The sequence below is a fragment of the Panthera onca genome, chromosome B1 (genome assembly GCF_046562875.1).
Source record: "Panthera onca isolate mPanOnc1 chromosome B1, mPanOnc1 haplotype 2, whole genome shotgun sequence".
NCBI classification, from domain to species: domain Eukaryota; kingdom Metazoa; phylum Chordata; class Mammalia; order Carnivora; family Felidae; genus Panthera; species Panthera onca.
Window position 1 is genome coordinate 3,577,691 of NC_138342.1, and position 12,536 is coordinate 3,590,226.

General features: G+C 54.0%; 1 protein-coding gene across 6 annotated transcripts in view; it reads left to right on the forward strand.

The window, feature by feature from the left end:
* Positions 1-12,536, forward strand: part of AFAP1 (actin filament associated protein 1) — a 146,216-nt gene that overhangs the window by 19,285 nt on the left and 114,395 nt on the right. The gene's annotated exons all lie outside the window — the stretch shown is intronic.

Below are 12,536 nucleotides of genomic sequence, written 5' to 3' on the forward strand. Positions count from 1 at the left end.
TAGTTCCGTGAGAAGGAGAGTGAAAGGTGGATGCTTCTTCCTCACGGCCTTTGGGGTAATAACCACGAGTAGCATTTGGGGTATTTCCTCCCGGATCTTCTCCAGCGTACGTGCAAATACAAGCGTGCTTCTTGGAGGCGTTTGTAAAAAGAAATAGCGAGCACCTGACACACGCTGTTCACACCTCCACCCCAGTGGTCGCGGGGCCGTCCTTCTGTGATGATGCCTGCAGATCGGATAGACTCTCTTGCCCTTGGAGCGCTGGCCAGTAACCACTAATGATAACGACCTTTTCTGGGCGTCTGTCCGGTGCCTGGCCCTGGACGCCGAGCTTGTTTCACGAGTTGGGTCACGTGGTTTTTCACGACAGCCCTGTGGGTGCGCGTGGCTATCGTCAGCCTTTGTCATTTTACAGACGAGAAAACCAGAGTAGAGAGAGGCATAGCTGCCTGCCCCAGCTCGTGGCCTCATTTCCAAGAGGGAACGCTTTTGAAAAGGCTCCTGTTAAGTTAAAGCGGTTGCCGTTTACTCATTTCAGGGAACATTCGCTGACTGCATCCTGTGCGGGGTGCCTTCCGAGGAGCGGCTCCCGAAAGCGTGTTTGGGACGGGGGGGAGGGGAGAGCCCGCCGGGGGCACGGGGCCCCACAGGCGCAGGGAGGGACGAGCCCTGTCAGGGAGAAGGGGTGCAGAGGGGAGGTCTCTGGGTGGTCCTCGGGACGGCCAATTCTGCCACATTCTGTCCAGGTCTTGTACGATTTTCAGAGATTCGGTTTGGGTCCTTACGATAGCTCACCCGACACCGAGTGGCTGTGATTTCAAACCGCCTGAGTCAGGGTCAGTGCTAATGCCCCTCTGGTGGGGGAACTGTTACCCCAACCCTGTGGGAGTCACCCGGGACTAGACTGTTTGCCTACAAGTGGCTAAGTGGGTTTGATGCCTGTTACGGTGGGTTAGACTTTCCTGCTCTCTCGCACTTGGAAGACATTTCACTCGTCTGTGGGTTTTGCTGAGGGGCCGTGGGGGTTAGGCTAGCAGGGCTCTGACGTTTGTGGGTTGATACACATGTTTTGCCAGCGCAGCGAGAAAGCATCATGGAATGTGGAAAGAGACAGGACAGAGCAGGGGACACGGGCTAGGGGTCCCCGTGACTGGGGTGTAAATGTTTCTGTGACCGGGCAGCATCTGATTTGTGCCCACGCTGTTGGCTTTCCGCTAGGCACTTTCTCTGCTATTTTGGCCAGTTTTATTTGGGTGTCTCCTGTGCAGAAGGCATGACCTCAGCCTCTGCCACCAAGTATTTATAGCAGTTGGTACCTCCTATGTGGGTCACTTTCTCTGCTGTGGTTTCTTGAAGGAAATTGTAGCTCTCTTACCCAAAAGCACACCCTGCCCGCCCATTTCAAGGTGTCAGCCTTGAACCCATTTCTGAACACCCGGGGAGAGGCTGTCCTGAGTCGGGGTGGGGGGAGGGGGAGGCACCTGCCCGCTCCGACTGGTGGGGCCCGATGATCGCCTGAGCGAAGGAGGTCGGCAGTGAGTGCCGTCGGCGCATCTCCCTCCGCTGTCTCCCTCTCTTCCTCCTCCTCCCCTGTGTTTTGCTTTAAACGTTTCTTCTTAAAAATTGAGCAAGTTTTTTGTTGTTGTTGTTGCTGTCCTTTGCTAACCGCTAACCGCATGTGGGGTGAGCCTGGGAAAGCGAAAAAGAAGGTTTTCACTTCCCTTCGATGACCGTGATGCTAGGTCCGGAGGGGCTTATTACGCGCCGGGCACTGTGAGGCCGCGAGGCCCACATTCCCTTTCAGTTCGCACTGTTAACTGGCCGAGAGAGGTGGGGTTTATCCCCGACTGCTGATGAGGGCGGTTAGCTCCAAGGGGTTGAGGGAGCCTCCCAGAGTCACAGAGCCGAAAGTGGCGGTGCAGAAGCCAGCACAGATCGTCTGAGTCAGAGGATGTGACCCCACGGGCTCCTGACTCCTGGAGGGTCCAAGAGCTGAACGTGGGTCGGAATGGCCACGAGGTGGTCGCCTTTTCATAGCTTTGCCATTGACCCTACACATTTGACCAAATTGCCCTGCGGTCACTGAGTGCAAAGTGTTTGCATGTCGAGCGTGTAGACGTCAGCCCTAACGTTTCATAAGAGAGAGCACACTTCAGGTTTGCGTTAGCACAGATGTTAACTATCCGCTCACGGGGTTTACGGTGAGGACCTCTTCCCCCAATAAGTGGGAAACAAACCCTAATCAGGACACACACATGCCCGTTCTTTTCCTTGCTGCGTGTTTTAGCTGGTTGTTTAGGCTTCATTTGTGATATTCATGTCAATAGTATCTGACACCATAGGTGGAAATCAGAATTTTAAGGTAAGAATACTCAGAACTATGCTTTTTCAAACTTTCAAACTGGACACTTCACATCTCCCCGAATAGAGCTGGAGTTAAAGTTTCCCAAACAAGACTCAGCTGTCTTGGGGTGAGGTCCTGGCATCGCTCTCGCTGCGTCGCAAAGTGGAGCTGGTGGCCCCGAGCGCCTGGCCATCCACGGGCCACAGAACGAGCCCTGGCCTGAGTCTCAACCGTAAACGAGAATGAACTCCAGGCGGATTGCACACTTAAGTAGAAGATGCAAAACTATAAAACTTGAGGAAGAAAACCAGACATCTTGGAGATGTGGGGCTTGGCAGGGAGCCCTCCCTCCCGCCGCGCAGTGACGCGCGGGCCGCGGAAGGGAGAGCTGGTGGACGGCTTCATCTGCGTTCAAAGCTTTTGCTCTCCCGAAGAGGAGCCGCAGACCGGGAGGAGATATTACAGACCGTGTATATGGTAAAGGACCCTTATCCAGAATGCGTAAAACTCTCTCCAAGTTCAGCAAACAAGCAATGCGGTTAGAAAACAGGCGGAGGACACGAAGAGCCCTTTCGTCACGGAGCACGTGCCGGCGGCCAGCGCGCACTCGAAAGGTACTTGAACTTCACCGACCGTCAGGGAAACGCGAACTCGACCCCAGCGAGGTGTCACGACGCACCTGCGAGAGTGGCAGCGTCAGGGCTGGCGGGGACGCGGGGAAACGGGACCCCTCACACGTGGCCTCGGCGGAAGGGGGCGGTGATGGGACCAGAGCCGCGGACAGCGGTCTGGCAGTTTCTGACGGAGCAGAACAAGCCGCCACCGCGTGACTCAGCAAGTGCCCCCCACCCCGGGCGTCTGTCCCCGGGACGCGCAGACTCGTGTTCACGCAGAGCCCGCCCACGGGAGTCCCGGCGGCCTGACCGCACGGGAGCCGGAAACCGGAAACGCCCAGGTGTCCTCCAGGGGGCGTCTGGTCGAACAGTGGTGCGGCCACGGCTGGAACACGACTCCCCGGTGACAGGGAGCAGGTCACTGACCCGCGTCACCACCTGGGTGGGTCTCCAGAGAATTACACTGAGAAAAAGCACTTTGCAAAGATTTCATACTGTGAGATTCCATTTATATGACATTCGTGAAGTGACAAAATTACAGAGGTGGTGACCAGAGGAGGGTCAGGGCTTAGGAGGCAGGGAGGAGACGGGAGGGAGGGAGGTGTGGCTGTAAGGGGGCCACAGGAAGGGTCCCCGTGGTGGGAGAAATGTTCTGCATCTTGCCCATGTCAGTCTCAGGATCCTGGCGTGATGGTCACTGTGGTTTTGTGGGACGTCACCCCGGGACAGATTGGGTGAAGAGTACATGAGCTCTCTCCGCATTTGCTGTTGCAATGGCATGTAAACCTACCATTATTCCAAAATAAAAAGCTGAATTATTGGAAAGATACTGCTTGCTAAGCATTTGATTTCATCATCCATGGGAAACCTCTTCTAGAGAATCTGTGTATGGACTTTCTTGGCCCTTTAAAAAATTATTCATATTCTTCTAAAAAATGTTATATGCACCTTGCAAAGAAATCAAATAATGCAGAAATACATACAGATAAATGTTTTTTAAAAAATTACCCAAAACTCGCCCTTCACAAATTACCGTAAACGTAAAGTTCTTAAATACACTATTTCCGTCCCCACACATTTAATTTGTTCTTTCCTTCTGGACATTATCAGGGCAGTGCTCGCCCTCATTCTGGCATCAGGAATCCAAAGCTTGGAGAGTTTGGGGGACTCGATCAGCGTCAGGTACTGAGATAGTGTCCAGAAGCAGAACCAGCCCCCGGGCGTTAATAGTGCCTCACCTGGGGCCTGCCCTGCCTCTGTCTTCTCCCTTGTCCCTCACCATGGCCCTTTGGTCCACGTACATACCACCGTCACTCGGGGGCTTGTTGGAAATCAAACTGTCGTGGCCCTCACCTTTGGACTCGGGACTTTTGCTCAGGTGACCCCCTGCGTGATCCTTGCGATGCCCTGGAGGACTGAAGGTGCCGTGCCTTCTGGACGACGTCGGAACGGTGGGCGGGGGGGGCCTGAACACTGGAAGATGCGAGCGACCTCAGCCGCTGCTTCTGCGGTTCCCGCCTAGTCCTCGCTTCCGTCATGATTCACGGACTGGCCATTTGTGCAGTTCGCCTCCCTTGTTGCCTTTGAGCTCGTGTTTAGCAGCGCCCTGCGGGGGCTGACGTGGCACCCGGCACATCCAGACGCTTGGACGCTTGTGGACGAGGTAGGTGAGTCTGTGAACTGAACACGGTTGTTGATGGTGGCCCGGTTTCTGTCCCTGCCTCCGGGACCCAGAGACCCACTACCTAATGGCCGTTTCCACCCCGGACCATTTCCTTCCTTCCTCCTGTTGTCTCTTCCGCGGACATCCCCGAAGTGTGTAGCCGTGCTGGACTCTGGAATCAAAGTGGGTTCCTCATTTGGTCCTCGTGCTTCTCAAGTCAAGTATTCCCTCATTTCTCCTCCAAGCTGCTTCTCCTGCCCTGGTTTTACTTGGTTAGCGACGTCCGTCCTCGTCAGCCCTTTCCACTGGAAGCCTCCCCCTTCTCGCTCGCTCCCCTTCCCCCGGCCCGACGTCTCACTGGACTCCACGCGCACTGCTCGTCTGTGTGGTCCCCCCGTTTCAGCCCTGGCTTGGCACCTCGCCCGGCCGCGGCTGCGCTGCCGCGGTAGCCAAGTTCACTCTCTGCCTCGTCAGAGAGCTCTCTGCACCCATTCTGCACGTTGCTGTCAGAACCCACGCAGACCGTGCTGCCCTGCGTAGCCTGCTCGGGTAAGCACGTGCTTTCTGATGGAGATGCCGGACTTGTCCCCGGCGTGGCGAGGGCTCTGGAGGACAGACCTGCTTTCTGCACTCCCGAGAGGAGGTGAGGGTCCCTGCCGGGACCGCGGGGGGATGCCGGCAACAGGATTGGTTCTGGAATCAAGAGACCTCGTGCCCCAGTTCCAATACTAGCTGGGCATCCTTGGGAAAGTCCCTGAGGGTCTGTGACGTTTGGTGACCTCATCTAAAAAGAGGGCACAATGAAAAGTGGGCACTCAGCGTGTCACACGAGGTTGCCGGGAGGCACCTGCGTGGTTGCACGGTGGAGATGCTTTGCCGTCCAAACCTCACAGACGCGGGGACTGGCGCTGGGGGAGCAGCATTTCTGGAATTCTTGTGTGAAACTCTTTAAAGCATGTCTGCCTGGTGACCCCAGTGAGCACCTGTGTTGCACATCCTGTGTCATGGGCGGGGGGAACGTGTTCTGTTTTATGCCGAGTTAGAGATGCCCCACAGGACACCCCCCCCCCCCCCCCCCCCCCACTGACCTGGAGAGAGAAGGCTCTTTCCTGTCTGTATTTGGTGGCATTGCCCGAATGCTTTAGGGACGGGAATGCGCAGCGAATTCTGGAGAGGAAAGCTGTCTTCCCTGCTGGCTACCCAGTCCGCACTCCTGGGAAGGACCTGTGGGGAGTCGCTCCGTGGTAGTGGACAGAGCCTTTCCTAACCCATCTGCCCACAGAAGTGAGCAGTGGGACAAGCAGGAGATCTGCTAGAGACAGATGGATGCATTAGCCCCGTGCATCTGTGGCCCTCCTGGCCTCGGAACGGCCCGCGACACTGGATAGCTATCTGGGGACCGCTGGGCCAGCCGAGGGCGGGAAGCAGCCAGAGGAGGAAAGGGAGCCATCGCCCAGGGGGAAGGTTCCCAGGCTCCCTGTGATAGTGTTGGCCTCGTCTGTGGCGTGGCGACCGACAGCCAAGGGGTCGGTGATGGTTAGACAGGACGCGTGTGGCAGCCGAGGGGGCTCGCGGTAAACGGCAGCTGGGAGTCGGTGGGGTGTGCAGCGAAGAAGGTGCCCCGGGTGCCTGCGGAACGGATGAGCGATCGCTGGCGGTACCCCTTCTTTCTGGTGGTGTCCCCTTGGCTGTCGTGTGCGCGCCCTGGCCACCTGGCCGGCTGATTGCTGCGTTCTCCGCTTGTACTTTTGATCCTCGGGAGAGGGAAAAGGTGCCTCGGGTACTTCACTGGTGGACGGCAGAAAGCCCTTTTTTTTAAACCTGAAGTAACTCCTGCATTGATGCTTTACCCTCTCATCGGCTGCTGGCCCGACCGTGACCGGGGAGAAGAGACTTACCTGCCAGGACACTGCTCGTTGTTCGGCAGTGGTACCAGGACAGGAGTCCCCGGCCCCCTGCCCCCACGCTGAGCTCTGCCTCTCTTGTTTCCACTCTTGATCCAATGGTGAACCCGCAGGGCAGCCGGGCACTCTTTCTGGGGGAGGGCGCACGTGGAGTGTGACAGCCGGCCACGCCCTGAAGTTCTCGTTTCTGCAGCCTCTCACGGCCCAGAGTGAGTCCCCTGGCTACTGACAGGGAGGCTAAAGGAAGTTGTTTGTATGGAAACTCACACAAGAGCATTTTTTCCGCCGGCAGTTTATTTGGTTCGGACTGGAATACATCTCTGACATTAGAGTCTTTATCCTAAAGGCAGAGAAAACTGTAAACCCTTTTTTTGGGGGGTGGGGTGGGTGGTGAGCACTCTTACTCAGCCTGGGTCCCTCAGCCTTAAGAGTTCCAGCGAGTGTTTGGGGAGCTGAGCCGAAGCGTGCGAGAATCTGGGGCAGTGGTTCCCCACCCTGGCTGCGTCCGGGGCCGGGGCCCTGGGAAGAGCTGTGTGCTCCCTGCACACCGGCTGAAATAGGCTCTTCAGGCACGGAGCCTGGGCGGCTGTAGGTCTGGAACACTCCCCCCGGTAATCCCGATGGACAGTGAAGGTTGAGAACCAGTGTCAAGGCTGAGTGGGCGTTCCAGGTGGCACGAGTGCCCCCTGCTTTCACCAGCTCAGACTGGCTTTGGGTGCCGTGGGCCGATTAGAGAATATTGTGCAAACAGATGCCACGTTCTGTGAACATCTGCCAGCGATTGTGTTCATTCCGGTGTCTACCCACGCCACTTTCCTTCACAGAATAATTGGAGGTAGTTGTACAGAATTACACCAGACTACTGGTTTGATTGGCACAAAATGATCTCGAGTGTGAAGTGCGCTATGGTACTGATTGTCCTCGTCTGTTCCCGCTCCGTGCCACACAGCTTATAAACACCACCATTCATGCGGGGGCGAGGAGGCAGGCTGCCTGGGTTTTGCTAACTGTGTAATTTGGGGCAAGTTTTAAAACTTGTGTAAACCTCACTTTCTTCATCTATGAAATGGGATGACAGGAGCCCTTATCATCTCACAGGATTGTTCTGATGTTTAAATGCAAACATGTCTCGGGACACCTGGGCGGCTCAGTCGGGTTGAGCATCTGACTTCGGCTCAGGTCATGATCTCACGGTCTGTGAGTTCGAGCCCCGCGTCAGGCTCTGTGCTGACAGCTCGGAGCCTGGAGCCTGCTTCCGATTCTGTGTCTCCCTCTCTCTGCCCCTCCCCCACTTGTGCTCTGTCACTCTCTCTCTCAAAAATAAGCAAACATTAAAAAAGACAAATCAATACAAACATGTCTGAAAAGCGTATAGCTTGGTACATCTTCCTAGCACATGGTAAGTGCTCAGTAATTTCCATGATCTTGTAACGGAAATATTCAGAGCTAATAAATTTGTCAAAAGAGAATTCATCCTTAGCCCTTGCAGCTCTAACTGGTAGGGTTAATTCACCACTTAAATGTCGGCCTCTAGAGTACCTTGAATTTCAAATGAGTGTAGCCACGGGAGTTCCTAATTGGAACATTGCCCCTAAATGCTGGTTTTAATCTGTATTCATGAGCAATCCTGGAGCTTTACCTCTTTCTTTGGTCTCTTCTCCTGCACACTGCTCTGCGGTGACTTCTGGCACGGAAATCCCCATACAGCACCTCATCAGCGGCCGAAGGGACGTGGTCACGCACTGTAGGACGCATGTGTTATCCGCGGACCGCCTGGTTAGGTGCATCCCTCGGCGGCCAGGGCTGGTTTTTCTCTGCTTTCTCACCAAACCTAATCTCGTGTTCATCTGTTCCCCGTTAGACTCCAAGCTCCACCCGAACAGGGACTCTGGCTCCTGTCACTGCCAGGTCATCTGCACTTGGCCATGTCTAGCACATAGTAGGTGCTCACGAAATACTTAGCAAATGAAATCTAGGAGAACACAGGATAAATCCGCACGATAAGATTTAAGCCGTGTGGTATGAAACCTCGTCAACAAAACGTAGTGAATCGATTTTGTTAATGCGGGTTTAAAATGTTTGAGTAGCTGAGTTTATTATTACCGAGTGTCGCATAGGCTGGGCATTGGGGATAGAAAGGTGATAGCAGCTGATGCCTGCCCTCGCGGATGTGCGGTCTGGGGAGGCAGGTGGACGCGTGGCTGTGCTATATGTACGGTAAGTAGTACGGTGAAGGGCGCGCTGTGTGCGCTTGGACCACAGGGCGGGTTTGTGCTTCATGAACACAGGCAGCAAGTGAAAATGCAGCTGAAATTACACGTTCATGCTCGTACAGTTGATGGGAAGTGCCTGTCTTTGAATGAATGAATAAATAAATACATAAATACATGAAAGGTGCTAAATAAACTCTTGAGTGGCCTTCGTGTGGATGGAGTGGCTTTCGCGTGGCCCTTGCTTTACCTTTCTTCCTCAGGAAAAGAGAAAGGCAGAGCAGTGCTGCTGCAGGGGCTCTGGAGCGGGGCCGGGCCAGGGGGTTCTGGCTTCGGCTCTGTCACTAGGCCAGGCTGTCCTGCAGTCAGCTTGCTGTGCTGTAGCGGGAGGGTTGGGCCGTTTGACGCGTGTGGCCTCTTTTAGTTCTGACCCCAGACTCATCGTCTCCGGCCGTCTTCCTTGGGAGTGGAGAAGGAGTATGGCAGCCGGGGAGTTGTTCACCTACATTCACTGGGACCTCGCAGCCTGATTTGGGGGGAAAGCCCCGGGAGAAGTGTTGGTTGCCCATCTGGTGCCCAGCTGAGGGGGGCACGCAGGCGTGTTAATTTTCCGTGGCGTGGGTACAAGCTTCGGAAAGGTCAGAGCGCCACTGGAGTCAGCTGGAGAGAGGCAGAGGACAAGGTGCCACGGGTGACAGTGAGTGTGCTGGCAGCGGGGTTCTCTGGCTCTTCTGTGAATTCGTTTCTCAGGGACTCTGACATCAGACGGTTTCTGTGGTTTAGGCCGCGAACGTCTCGTATCGTCACAGGACCCTTGAGTGCCCTTTGCGCTCTGCCGTGGAAATGTACAGATGCCGGCTCCTGAGTCGAGCCGTAGACAGCGCCTTGATTGCTTCGCCGTGCTGCGAGTTTGGATGACTTCAGGCCCGTCCGGGAAAGATAAAATGTGGTCTTGCAGCGTCAGTTGGGCTCTCTCAGTCAGAGAGCTTTGTCATCCCTCAGCGGAGTGACACAACACAGGTCCTGAGCTGTCTGAGGCCCTCCAGCCCTGGACGCTGAGGTTGCCCAATGACACTGCCTGTACTCCAGGGTTGGGAGAATGTGGGAGGAACGTGTGTTGCAAAACTCAGGGGATTTTTTATATTTATTTACTTTTGGGAGAGTGCGAGCAGGGGCGGTGCAGAGAGAGGGGGACAGAGGATCCGAAGCGGGCTCTGTGCTGACGGGCTGACAGCAGCAAGCCCGACGTGGGGCTCGAACTCCCCAACTGAGAGATCAGATCGTGAGCTGAGCCGAAGTCAGTTGCTCAACCGACTGAGCCACCCAGGAGCCTGGCAAAGCTCAGCTTTACGTGGTTGTTGTTAATGGTGATAATGGCTTCTTACATTTGTGTTTCGCTTCATGGTTCACAAACAAGTTTACAATCCATTGTCTCATTTCATCCTCTCTGCAGTTCTGTGAAAAAGGCAGGTCAGTTTTTACATCTCTTGTTTTCCCAGTGGTTTTATTGGTGCTCCCAGAAGATCAGAGACCCAACCAAGGACTGTCCTGCACGGCATGGTGACCTTAGCTAACAATACCGTTTTGCATATTTGAAAGGTGCTGAGAGTAGATCTTGAAAGTTCTCATCCCGAGAAAAGGAAATTTTGTAACTGTGTGCGGTAAGAGATGTTAACTAGATCTACTGTGGCACAAATATCACATCATTACGTTGTACCCCTGAAACTAACATAATGTAATATGTCAGTAGCACCTCAATTAAAAAAATAAAATAAATAAAGAAGAGTCTTAACCAAGGTCATGGACCGAGCTAGGGGCCCTGGGGGCCCTGTGTCTTCCTTGCTGTGCTACCAGGGCTCTGGGCTACGTAGTCTCCTAAAAACCCCTCGCCCATTTGGGGAGTTCTTGGGGTGTTTCTGTTCCGTTTGGAGCCTTTCGGTTTCCTGTTCTCTGTCCCTTCCTCCGGATCCCTGGATGTTCCTGAAGCTCCCGGGTTGTCCCTGTGCTTGGGGGCCTTCCTCGCCTGCACGTGGCGTGTGTGTGCTAACCCCTCTGGACGAGCCCTTGACTACAGGCGCCTCCCCTGTGCCTGCCCCCACACTTTCAGCTTGACCTCTTGTGCACCTCTGATCACTTCTTATAGAATAAGGGGTGCTCTGTGTGCACTGGGTTCTTTTTTTTTTTTTTTTTTTTAATTCAAGTTAGTTAGAGCCAAAGCTAAGCAATCAACACGCTGCTTTAAAACTGTGATTGTGTAGCCTTCCCTCCCCCAGCGCGAGCTCCTCAAGGGTGTGGCCACACCGCGTCCCTCTGTGTTGTCACCGGGCAGCTGGGTGGGTGTCTGGGGCATGGTCAGATTCAAGTGCCTAAGTTCAAGTAAGGCCAGCAGAGGTGTGACATCTGGAAAATGACAAAGCCAAAGGAATTTTTACCTAAGATGTTCACAAAAGAATGTTTTAGAAGGTTGACCTGTTTCTTAGTGGGAGTTTAGTTTCGGCCCAGAGAGCAGCTGTGTGCCCAGAAGGCTTTGGGGTTTCGCTGTGTGACAGGTGACGTTAATTGTTGTGTGAACATGTTGTCCTTCTGTGGCTTCAGTAGACCTTTCTCCCAAATGGAGCAGCTTTTTCTATGAAAGTCACCCTTCCTGTTGGAGACGTGTCCTAGGAGTGCTGGGCAAGGGTCTCCTGTTGGTTTGAACCCAGAGATGACGTGCCGAGAAGCATACGCTCTGCTTTCGGCTCAAGGAGCAGAATCCAGTTTCTGCCTCCATGAGCGAAGGGCAGCAAAGCATCCTCAAGGCCAGACGACAAGACACTCACTCGTCTGCATCGTGGCCGTTCTCGAATGCTGTCTCAGGTGTCTGTGTTGGGATTTCCGTGAAGCTTTGGGAGCCGAGCAGGGATGTGCACATTACGGCGTTAATGGGCTCTGCTTGGGTCTGTTCCTCCCCGCTGACCGGCTTCTCGGAATTTGGGCAAGCCACACAGGGTCACCGAATGACCCTCCTTCTCCGTTATGCTTCTTTTGAAGGGTTTTTGCAACAGCCAGTAACGTAATATGGAAACATATGTAATTATTTTGGAAGCATGTTTAACTTAGTCACGCACTGAGCACTTGGCACTGTTTTAATGCCGCCAGAATGTGGCGTCTGAAAGTTTCTTGGGAATGCTGCTGGAATAAAATTCACTAGGCTTGCCGAGGAGGAGAGAGGAGTGTCTGGTCAGGGAGAATCTTGCTCAGCTTACCCACGTGCAGATTAGAGTCTCATTTACATCTTCTCAAAGGCCCTAAGATTCATATGAATTATTTTACAAAAGCGATCTCCACAATTCAAAATATTTTCTGTGGCTGGGCATGGTTCTGAGAAAGTCACAGACATTGGCTCATTAAATTCTCATTACAGCCCCAAGAGGATTGTAATCCTGCTGTTTTGGTCCTTATCTTACAGCTAAGGAAACTGAGGCACAGGGAACCGAAGGAACTTGCCCGAGGTCACGAGGCTCTCGTGTGATAGTCCTGGGATTGCAGCCCAGGCCTCAGTCCCAGAGTCTTTTCTCTGAGCCCCCACTGGGAAGCTGCACCTGCCATGACCACACCTTCCGCACGATTTCTTCCTTGAGTGATCAGTACACCCTCTGAGCTCTGCCGAGCCACATGTGTTTTATTTACCGCCGTACTCCCTGGGCCGGACACATATGTGTAATAGCCGACACATACGAGGCACTTGTGGAATGATTTTGTGATTTCAGAGTGGTTTCTGATATTAATATCTTAACACTAAACAAAACTCTTGTACCTCCG